The sequence below is a fragment of the Zea mays genome, chromosome 7 (genome assembly GCF_902167145.1).
Source record: "Zea mays cultivar B73 chromosome 7, Zm-B73-REFERENCE-NAM-5.0, whole genome shotgun sequence".
NCBI classification, from domain to species: domain Eukaryota; kingdom Viridiplantae; phylum Streptophyta; class Magnoliopsida; order Poales; family Poaceae; genus Zea; species Zea mays.
This window is the reverse complement of record NC_050102.1, coordinates 173,017,948-173,029,292: the sequence shown is the minus strand read 5'-3', so window position 1 is coordinate 173,029,292 and position 11,345 is coordinate 173,017,948.

Here is an 11,345-nt window from a genome sequence, read left to right as displayed (position 1 = left end):
TAGTTTTAAGTTGGGCATTAAGACTAGCTAATTCCTCATTTAATTTGGAAATTGAAACTAAATGATCACTACAAGCATCAATGTCAAAATCTTTACACCTATTACAAGTTTCAACAATTTCTACACACGAATTAGATTTATTAGCTACTTCTAGTTTAGCATGTAAATCATCATTAAAACTTTTTAACGTAGCAATAGTTTCATGACAAGAAGATAATTCACTAGAGATCATTTCATTTCTCTTAATTTCTAGAGCAAGAGATTTATGTGCTTCTACAACTTTATCATGTTCTTCATACAACAAATCCTCTTGTTTTTCTAAAAGCATATTCTTGTCATTCAAGGCATCAATTAATTCATTAGTTTTGTCTACCTTTGTTCTATCTAATCCCTTGAATAAGCATGAGTAATCTATCTCATCATCGTCACTAGACTCATCCTCACTTGAAGAATCATAAGTACTAGTATGAGTGCTTACTTTCTTTTCTCTTGCCATGAGGCAAGTGTGACGCTCGTTGGGGAAGAGGAATGACTTGTTGAAGGCGGTGGCGGCGAGTCCTTCATTGTCAGAGTCGGAGGAGGAACAATTTGAATCCCACTCCTTACCGATATGTGCCTCGCCTTTGGCCTTCTTGTAATGCTTCTTTTTCTCCCTCTTGCTCCCTTGGTCCTGATCACTATCATTGTCGGGACAGTTAGCAATAAAATGGCCAAGCTTACCGCATTTGAAGCATGAGCGCTTCCCCTTGGCTTTGGTCTTGCTTGGCTGCCCCTTGCGACCTTTAAGCGCCATCTTGAAGCGCTTAATGATGAGGGCCATCTCCTCATCATTGAGCCCGGCTGCCTCAACCTGCGCCACCTTGCTTGGTAGCGCCTCCTTGCTCCTTGTTGCCTTGAGAGCAATGGGTTGAGGCTCATGAATAGGACCGTTCAACGCGTCGTCCACGTATCTTGCCTCCTTGATCATCATTCGCCCGCTTACGAATTTCCCAAGAACTTCTTCGGGCGACATCTTGGTGTACCTGGGATTTTCACGTATATTGTTCACCAAATGAGGATCAAGAACGGTAAATGACCTTAGCATTAGGTGGACGACGTCGTGGTCCGTCCATCGCGTGCTCCCGTAGCTCCTTATTTTGTTGATAAGGGTCTTGAGCCGGTTGTATGTTTGGGTTGGCTCCTCGCCCCTTATCATCGCGAACCGTCCAAGCTCGCCCTCCACCAACTCCATTTTGGTGAGCAAGGTGACGTCGTTCCCCTCATGAGAGATCTTGAGGGTGTCCCAGATCTGCTTGGTATTGTCCAAGCCGCTCACCTTGTGATACTCGTCCCTGCACAAAGAGGCTAGCAACACAGTAGTAGCTTGTGCATTTTTATGAATCTGTTCATTAATAAACACAGGGCTATCCGAGCTATCAAATTTCATTCCACTTTCCACAATCTCCCAAATGCTTGGATGGAGAGAAAACAGGTGAGTACGCATTTTGTGGCTCCAAAATCCGTAGTCCTCTCCATCAAAGTGAGGGGGCTTGCCAAGTGGAATGGGGAGCAATTGAGCATTTGAGCTATGCGGGATGCGCGAATAATCGAAAGAAAAGTTTGAGTTAACCGTCTTTCGTCTATCGTAGTCGTCGTCGTCCTTTTGGGAGGAGGAAGATTCGTCGCTGTCGTAGTAGACAATTTCCTTGATGCGCCTTGTCTTCTTCTTCCTTCCGTCTTTTCTTTTGTGGCCCGAGCCTAAGTCGGTGGGCCTGTCATCATTGGGCTTGTTGACGAAGGACTCCTTCTCCTTGTCGTTGATCACCATCCTCTTGCCTTTAGGATCCATCTCTTCGGGCGGTTAGTCCCTTTCTTGAAGAGAACGGCTCTGATACCAATTGAGAGCACCTAGAGGGGGGGTGAATAGGTGATCCTATAGAACTTCAAAAACTTAAGCCACAAAACTTGGTTAATTGTTAGCACAGTAATTTGCCAAGTGGCTAGAGAAGGATCTCAACACAACACAATAACCAAGAGATATCAATCACAGAGATGGCACAGTGGTTATCCTGTGGTTCGGCCAAGACCAACGCTTGCCTACTCCACGTTGTGGCGTCCCAACGGACGAGGGTTGCAATCAACCCCTCTCAAGCGGTCCAAAGACCAACTTAAATACCACGGTGTTGCTTTGCTTTTCTTAATCCTGCTTGCGAGGAATCTCCACAGCTTGGAGCCTCTCGCCCTTACAAAAGATGTTCACAAAGAATCACGGAGCAAGGGAGGGATTAGCAATTCACACACGACACAAAGATCACAGCGAATACGCACACACAAAACCCAGACTTGAGCTCAAGAGACTAGCACACTAGAACGGAGCTCAAATCACTAGAATGTCGAACAAGTGCGCAAGAATGAAGTGTGAGTGATCAATAATGCTCAAAGGATGCTTGGTATTTTCCTCCATGCGCCTAGGGGTCCCTTTTATAGCCCCAAGGCAGCTAGGAGCCGTTGAGCGCAAATCTGGAAGGCCATTCTTGCCTTCTATCGTCGGGTGCACCGGACAGTCCGGTGCCAGATTTCTTTCCTTAAATGTCGAAGCCGACCGTTGGCAGACTTGGAGCCGTTGGCGCACCGGACATGTCCGGTGCACACCGGACAGTCCGGTGCCATCTTCTAGCCGTTGGCTTGGCCACGTGTCCCGCGCAGATTGCCCGGCCGACCGTTGGCTCACCGGACAGTCCGGTGCACACCGGACAGTCCGGTGAATTTTAGCCGTACGTCGTCAGCGAATTCCCGAGAGCGGCCACTTCGCTCGAGCCAGCCTGGCGCACCGGACACTGTCCGGTGCACCACCGGACAGTCCGGTGCTCCCAGACTCAGCAGAGTCTTGGCTGCTCGAGCCAAGACAATTCCAATTCGATTTTTCCTGTTTCCAGCACTTAGACACAATATATTAGTCCATAAACAATATACTAAGTCCGAGAAACATACCTTTATCCTTGATTTGTACTTTGTCCACCATTTTACACTTAAGCACTTGTGTTGGACACTAAATCACCAAAATACTTAGAAATGGCCCAAGGGCACATTTCCCTTTCAGATATACCCGGGATTAATATCATATCCATATTTGACTTATTGGTATTTGATCTATTCTCGGGGACGCCTGTGAATATGATCCATCAGCCTTAGTCAAAGCATATGTTCTGATTGCAGATTCACGTGGTCTGTGATAACTTTCCTCCGATCAATTCACCCTGATGGTGATTTGCCTCACGAAGAGGTTCATCTTGATGATGAAATTCCTAGCAATGCGCGCAATATCATTGTGCTGGGAATACAGAACAATGAATCTTTCGTTTTGGGAAATAACGGAGATCATTATTAAATGTGGGAGACAAATATGTCGACACCTATCTTGCCCCTCTAGATTGCAAATGGATCCAAAACAAAGTCCTAGGCATGAGTGCTTTAAGCTCTCTTATCGGGTCATTGATAAATGCAATCGAGGCTGAACCAATAATCACAAAATGAAAGTCGCGAGCTTGAAGTTCGGACATTTATGGGCACTATTGAAATAATGTGTGGTGAATGCGATGGTTCAAGTGGTCTTGTAAGAGACCCATCCCACGTATGTGTTGAATAAACACTGTTCCGCTATGTAATATATCTGGCAAATGGCATGAATTAAAATATGCAGTTAATAGGATTCTGAAGATCCGTCATGAGATCCTAGGAGGATCCATATCTTTGAATTATAAATATGCAACATATAAATCTCATACCGAATAATACATTCCTGACTAATTAACACTCTTCTATGTAGAGAGAATATCTCCTAGATGAGATTATAGTTCCTTGATGGAACCTTTCCAGAAGAAATAAAGTCTGTGTTGAACACCAAAGTTTGATAATCCCTATAAAGGGATAAAGACCCATACAGACCCGAAAAGGAATAAGATGAGGTACCAAAGGACTTGAAGTTCACCGAATAAGCACATGTGCATTCCACGAGTTTTACTCATGGTATTTTCCACTTGATGTGGAATTATGGTATCCTCTAAAGCCCCGATGGCAGAAACCTATAAGGTTTAGGTGTTACTGGCAAAAATGTCCCCATTATGCCAGAATGACAGACTATAACGATGTATCTGATCGATGAAAAATCCCTGATGGATTACGATCTTTGATGGACTTTTGTTACACCATCATAGATGTTGCAATGGATGAACGCCTGGAGCGATGTGTCATATTTACAATATAAACTATTGCAACTATATTATCCCCTAAGTCCTATATAAGGACATGTTACTTGCTTTGCACAACTATGTATAAATTGTGGTGTAAGATAGAAAATGATAGCACCCCAACCTCGTCCATTCTCGTTATTCTAGATGAACAATGAGATATATATCTTGAAGAATATGCTTGAGTTATGAGGGATAACGACTTTGACATATGTCATCGTCAGGGGGAGCGAATGCTTATATTGATCACAATCGTGTGACAATAAATGTCATATTCTATGCCCTGAAGGCGTCAGCTTGATGATCAATATGTGAACCTTTATGGAAGTTTCTATCAAATATGTAGATCTGGTCGATCGAACACCACTAGTTGAAGTGGCTTATTTATGTTGATACGTGCACTTACCTCATGTATCCTAGAAGTGAGTTGAGGTGAAGTTCCTGAAATAATCTTTGCAAGGATATGCAATCTGTTTGCTAAATCTATATGTGCATATACTTCCAGAAGAAAATATTTTGCCATATTGATACAGTTTTGCAAGGATCAGGGGAGCACATTTCTAAAGTTAGCCTTTGTAGAAGATTCGGTAGAATCTAGATTCCAGAGGATCGAAATCTGTCCCGATGACAGCTGTTGTACTCTTTTTCCCTTGGTGAGTTTTCTTGAAGTTTCTCACATGAGGTTTTTAACGAGGCAACAAAGTGCAAATGCAATTTGTATCACCATGCACTCTTTCTCCATTTTTTTCCCACTGGGTTTTTTGGAGTTTTAACGAGGCATGTGTTGGTCGCGGTATTCGCCCAAGGGGGAGTGTTGAGAAACCCTAATGAAGGGTTATGTGGGCAAATACCGAATATAGCTCTGAGGGCTATCGCGTCTTTATATATAGAACCTGTACCCCTCATATGAAACAGAGAAGAAAAAGAGGTCAGAGGCCCAACCCTATATCCAGTGTCTCGTGTGTTTCTTCTGTCGTGCTTATGTGAAGAGAGACGGATCCTCTACAGCTTCTTGCGCCTCTACTGCTGACGGGAGGGAAGAGAGCGGATCTGTTGATCCGTGGTAACGTAGTTCTCAACAATGAGGAGGAACCCGTCCAGGTAATCCGCCTCCGGAAGGCGATAGAGATACGGGAACACATACGCCTTTTCGTGGGCTGCTTTTTCAGGAGCGTGGACCAGACACGGCGGTCCATTTACTTACGAATGCAGCCCACACCCTAACCCGTAATATGATCCATCACGTTAGTAGTAGAACACAATCGTAAATCTCGCAATATCCCTATGGATGGGCCGAGACTCTAAACTATCTTCAGGCCCGTTTGGATGGTCATCGATCCGGCCCGTATGATAATTTCTTGCAACTCAAACAACCTTTGCGCGGCCTCGGCAGTCCGTTAATCCCTTGGCCCAGACAAGTTACCGTCGGTTCTTCACTCTCTATCTCAGACAGTGTCAAGGAGGAGGCAAACTATTATGGCAGATCTCAACTGCTAGGTTCGTGATTCATTAGATTATTATGGCAGATCTCAACTGCGATCTGAGTTTAGCTTACGAGATCGGTCTACGTACATTATATTCAACCTTAAATTTCTAATAGTATCACCATTCTCGAGTGCAGATCCAGCGTTGATCCTACAGGGGTGCTAGTGCTACTAAGCTAAGGCTATAATTTTTTTTAAACCAACAAAAAATATAATTGATATTTAATATGACATAAGATATAATTTAAATATTAATCCAAAGATACCTACCAACAGAATAATTCAGAACGGTGCACTGTTCTGCTTTGTTCTGCTTCCAGGAAGGGGGGAAACATGTAGGAAAAAGAGGGGTAAAGGAATTTGGGTTTTCTCGCTGGAGCTTGGTTCCACTCCGTGAGGAATTTGGGGTTTCAGGGTGGAGCAGAGCAGCAGAAGCTAAGCGTGCTTGGTTCCGCTCCGCCTTTAGGGCTTGTTCGGTTAGCTCTCAATCCATGTGGATTGAGTGGGATTGGATGAGTTTGAATCCCAAACAAGTCAAACTTCTTCTCAATTTTTTCCAATCTCATCCAATCCATGTGTATTGGGAATAACCGAACAAGCCCTTAAGTGGATTTCGGTGACTTCTTTGTTCAGATTGTTTCGCTCTTGCAGGCTGAACTCATGGCTCGCATGTCGACCGGAGACAGAGAGCGGAGAAGCCTGAGACGGCGATCGCCGACTGGAGACGGCGAGCGTCCACGATCGGAGGCGGGCCTACGAGAGCCTGCAGGTTGCGAGGCCAGCGCGGCAGCACCCACGACTCACGAGTCCACGACCGTCGACCGGAGAGGGCGAGAGGAGGCGGACACGGCCAGACGGCAAGACTCTGAGACGGCGACTCGGCGAGCGATCGAGCGACGGCTGACGGCTAGAGGAGTGGAGGCGGAGACGCGGCTGCGTGTACTAGGCCTATTCGCTCGCGAACCGCGACCGGGGCTGCAGCCCAGGCAGGCAGCCCCGGACGTAGATCCGCCCTGAGGGCATGGCAGGCGTGTGGGTTTAGACTATCCGCAACGCTTACCGGATGGTGCCCCCTCCCCTAGACTGTAGACCCATAGAGTGACGCTACTAGTGCAGCGCATGCTGCTATATAATCCTCTATCGGCAACAGTGTAAGGAGAAAGGCCGGTACTATATATACCCGATTAAGAGGGCGTTGTGTCATCCCCTTTCCTCGCTATGCGTGCACGTCAATGTTTGTTAGAGGAGAGAAAAATGGTAATAGATGGTGAAAAGATATGGAAAATAATATTTTATGATTGTAATGGGATATAGGGAAGAAAATAGAGAAAATCGTTGCGGAAGATGAAAAAGTAGAAGATAAAATGTTGACGATGTGACGCTAAAAAGTGATATAGGAGGAGAAATTTAGAGTAAATTGTTGCGGATAGTCTTAGGCGAAGAGAGGTGGCGTACTAGCTATCTAGCTCTAGCTAGGTGTACGTACTACCAGCATGAGCATGGGCATGGCCGGCGGGTAGGAGGGCGTTCCCACTAGGGTTGAAAACGGACGGAAAAAATCTCGTCTCGACTCGTACCGTTTTCTATATTTGACCTGATCGTTTCCGAATTTACGGAAAAATATGAAAACGAGACGGAAACGGAAGAGGACTTATTCCGTCCGTTTTTTTGGATCCCGTTTTTTCCGGATTGAACCCGTATTTATTCCGTATTTAACAAATATGGGACGAGCCTAATATGCATTAGTATATAAACTAAATCCTCGTATATTTAGATGACAAATTATAACACAATTGGACATTGTAACCACCGGCTCTTTTCAAATGACAAGTGATCTAAAGTATTAAACAACATCAGATGTAACTAAATGCACACATTTAGCAACCAAACAATAATAGAATGTTGTCTCTCTATATCTATTTGTTTTATATTATTGTTCTGCCAATCAATCACTAGTCAAACATGAATAACATTTCTATTTGTATTAAATTATGAGTTTCCGTTAGTATTTCCGTTTCCGTTCGTTTTTGCAATTCCGTTTATCCTGCTCCCGTTTTCGTTCCCGACTATTCCGGACTCAATCCTATTTCCGATGATAAAATGCAGATACGGAAACGAGAGATGAGTCTTTCTATCTGTATCCGTCAGTTTTCATCACTAGTTCCCACCCACCACCGTAGCTTATCTTGACGCGATGGCTGTTCCATTCATGTTAACACAGTAATAAGAACCGGTTCCAGTATTTCAGAACAGGCGGTGTACCTGCATGCATGGCCAGCAGTGAAGTGACAACGATTATATTAACAGGTGCCGGCCGGTACCATGAACTGCTACCGACGACCACGCACATGCTGGTGACATGCATGCGCTGTGGTGTGTGCGTGGCGTGTATGTTTCGCCTTCGGCTAGCTATTCGCTTGCTATGCAAACATCCGTCAGTCTACTGCAGCCGCACATCAGCCCAGCGCACCGCACAGGCACACGCACAGCTGCCTGCCTGGGCAAGTGGGCAGCTGGCCTGGCCTGGCCTCATGCCTCAGGCCTAGGCTCTACCTAGACACAGCAGTCCGCGCAGCACACAGCGACGTGCCGACGTTGCCTTGTGTTGGCGGCGTTGCTCGCCGGATCGCAGACCGATTGGTGGCACCTGTCGAGATGATGGCCAGCGGAGGAGACAGACAGAGATAGAGAGAGGGAGGCGTACTACGTACTAGGTGCCGGTGCGGGACATGGTTGCGGACACGCCGGCCTCTCCCGGCTCCCGCCCCGCGCACGTGGGACGATGCCTGCTCCGGTCCCTTGTGTGATCGTGCTGCCTGCTGTCACCTGCGACTGCATGCGATCATCCTTATCCACAACCCCATGCAGGCACTACCGCTCGCAGACTTGCCACCTGCATGCATGCCGTCAACGGAGCCAAGATAAAATTACATAAGAACTAAACTAAACCGTCATCGTATTATTATAAAGTGTATATTTTAAATTTTAGAGGAACTCTAATAAGACTATGGATTCAGGAGCGATACGAAAGGCTGAAACCCCGTCTGCCCCCACCGTCGTTGCCATTGTTAGTATCGTCAGTTGTGACTATACATGGCTAAATGGGCGGCCCGGTCCGGCACGGCCCAGGCACGATCAGGCACGGCACGGTTAGGACACGACCCGTTTGGTCCGTTTAATAGTCGTGTCGTACCGGCACGACACTAGTGCCTAAGACCACGCTCAAGCACGGCACTAAGCCTGCTTAGTCGTGTCGTGCCGACCCGGTAGGCCCGTTTAGCCCATTTAGCCCGTTTAGCACTACACATAATTTTAGTCAGACATTCATAAACACAGTTAAAATATACTAAAATAGCTAATATTGAGCTGTTTATTGCAATGGTTGACTCATTAACAACATATCTAGGTAAAAAACTCATACTTGTGAGAAAACACTAGATAGGAAAAAAAAGAGTACATCACACAGCTAACTAGTCGTGCTTGGATCTAATCATGCATAATCGTGCCTAACCGTGCCTAGGGGCTAATCGGCCCGTGCTCGTGTCGGTCCAACGTGTCCGGTGCTCGGCCTAGGCACGACACTACCCATCGGGCCGTGCCGTGCCGTGCCCAGGCACTATGGGCCGTGCCGTGCTTCGGGCCGGCTCGATTAGCCCGGCACTATTGGCCATCTATAGTTGTGACCCGCGCGCCCCTTCGCTGCTAGGTCATGCTGCTGCGGATAAGGTTATTTCCAACGGTTTAAATTTTACCCAACACTTTACAATTAAAAAAAACAGTGTTTTATACATCCGTCGAGGTGCAGCACGGCGTACGTACTTCATCATGTGTTTTTTAAATCGTTGTAACAACTAACAACTCCTGATCCGAATCGTGTATAGTGTGGCATGCTTCCACGCATGAACGGCTGGCGCACAGCCTGCTATGGTCTGGGACCTTTTGGATTGTCCCGTGGCTACTTTATGGCCAATAATAATATGTGCGAGCAGGCGCCATTACCTAACTAACCGATCAAAAGGAGAGAGAGAGGAAAATGCATAAGCTAACTGAATATTATTTTTGCATCATTCAGAAATCAGGGTGTTTTCCTTGTACGTACGTACGTGCAGCACAGCACGCATGTGTTGTCATGGAGTATTAATATTCCCCGGGCATCAAGCTCCAGCAGCCTCCCATGAGAGAGAGAGAGAGAGAGAGAGAGAGAGAGAGAAAAGAAAGATCGTTTTTGACGCAAGCTAGGGAAAAAACAGAAACAGAAGGCGCGTATGACTGTACCAAGCTAGCTAGCACCACATGAGCTAGCATGTGATCCAGACGCAAACCCGCACGCTAATCATCCACAAAGCTAAGCCGCTGTGTCAGATTTATCGCTACACTGGAACGGTGACGAAATGCTCACGTACGTACGCAGGGCGCAGGCTGAACGTGCGTGCCGCTCCGCATCTGCGTATGTGCATGATATGGATAGGGTAAGATGGGGAATCGTCGTCATGGATGGACCGCCGGTCCAGAGCGCACGGCCCAGCGATGCATGTGTACGCGGTGGTGGACACAGACCTTGACTTTTGCTTATTAGCCGAATATTCCGTGACGATCAACAATACTACAATAGTGCCCGAAGGGTATACAGGATATATAAAGTATTCTATTTTCCTTTTTTTTTCCTAGTGCGTTTTTTTCGCCCAGGTGTTGAGCAATCTATGGCTAGCTAGCTCAGTAGCTCCTCTCTGCTATCGTCCTTCGCCACCTGCTGCAAGATTCTTCTCACCTGTATGGTAGTATTTGTTATTTTCTCTGAAGAAAAATAAAATAAAGCATGTTGGTCACCCCGTCAGCGAGATTTATATATATCTGTGGCGTGGCCGAGGTTTGTTCGTTGCAGTTGTTTGCAAAGGAAGTCCGGGCAGAGCCAGGTGCTGGTGGTGGTGCTTACTCGAGCACTCGTGTCGGCACACCTACTACTGTCTACTGCCAGGGTCAAGATAAGCGTATCCGCTGTAAACTATAAATCTATGCGTGATGACGCTGTCAGAATCAGCGAGAATATCGTGCCAAAAAGTTTGAACGATCGTTATTGCTTGTGTGTGACTGCTGTCTATGGTCGTACGATTGGTTGGCATATAAAGCGTAGGCTAAGCTGGTCGGACGGTAGCCTAGGAGCCTACCTACGAGGTGTACGGTCCTTCCCAACTACTACTACGAAGGGAAAACAAAAGGCATCACGCTTCTCGCTGGACGCTGGATCACGTTGCCGCGCCAGGAAACTGATGGCTGGCCAGCCAGTGGCGTACGTACCGGCGTGTGCAAACCTGATGGTGACTACTACAGCGACGTGGACTGCAGCTGCCTCATACCATACCATCATGTACGTACGTACGTGTACGTCGTAGTATCTTGGTCCGATGTATGCCAGTCCTGTTCGTTGCTCGATCCGTTCCATCGCCACTTTCCTTACACGTACTCAGCGCCTGAGTGGCCGCACGCACACGCTTTTACTTTAATCATTGGCTACCTCTCACTTTCTTCTTCTTCCTTTTTCTAGCTAGTAGCTCACCTACAAGGGGTGAACAAAAAGAACACAATATGTACTACCTAACATCAATGATCAGTGCTAGGCTAAGCACCCTAGCTAGTG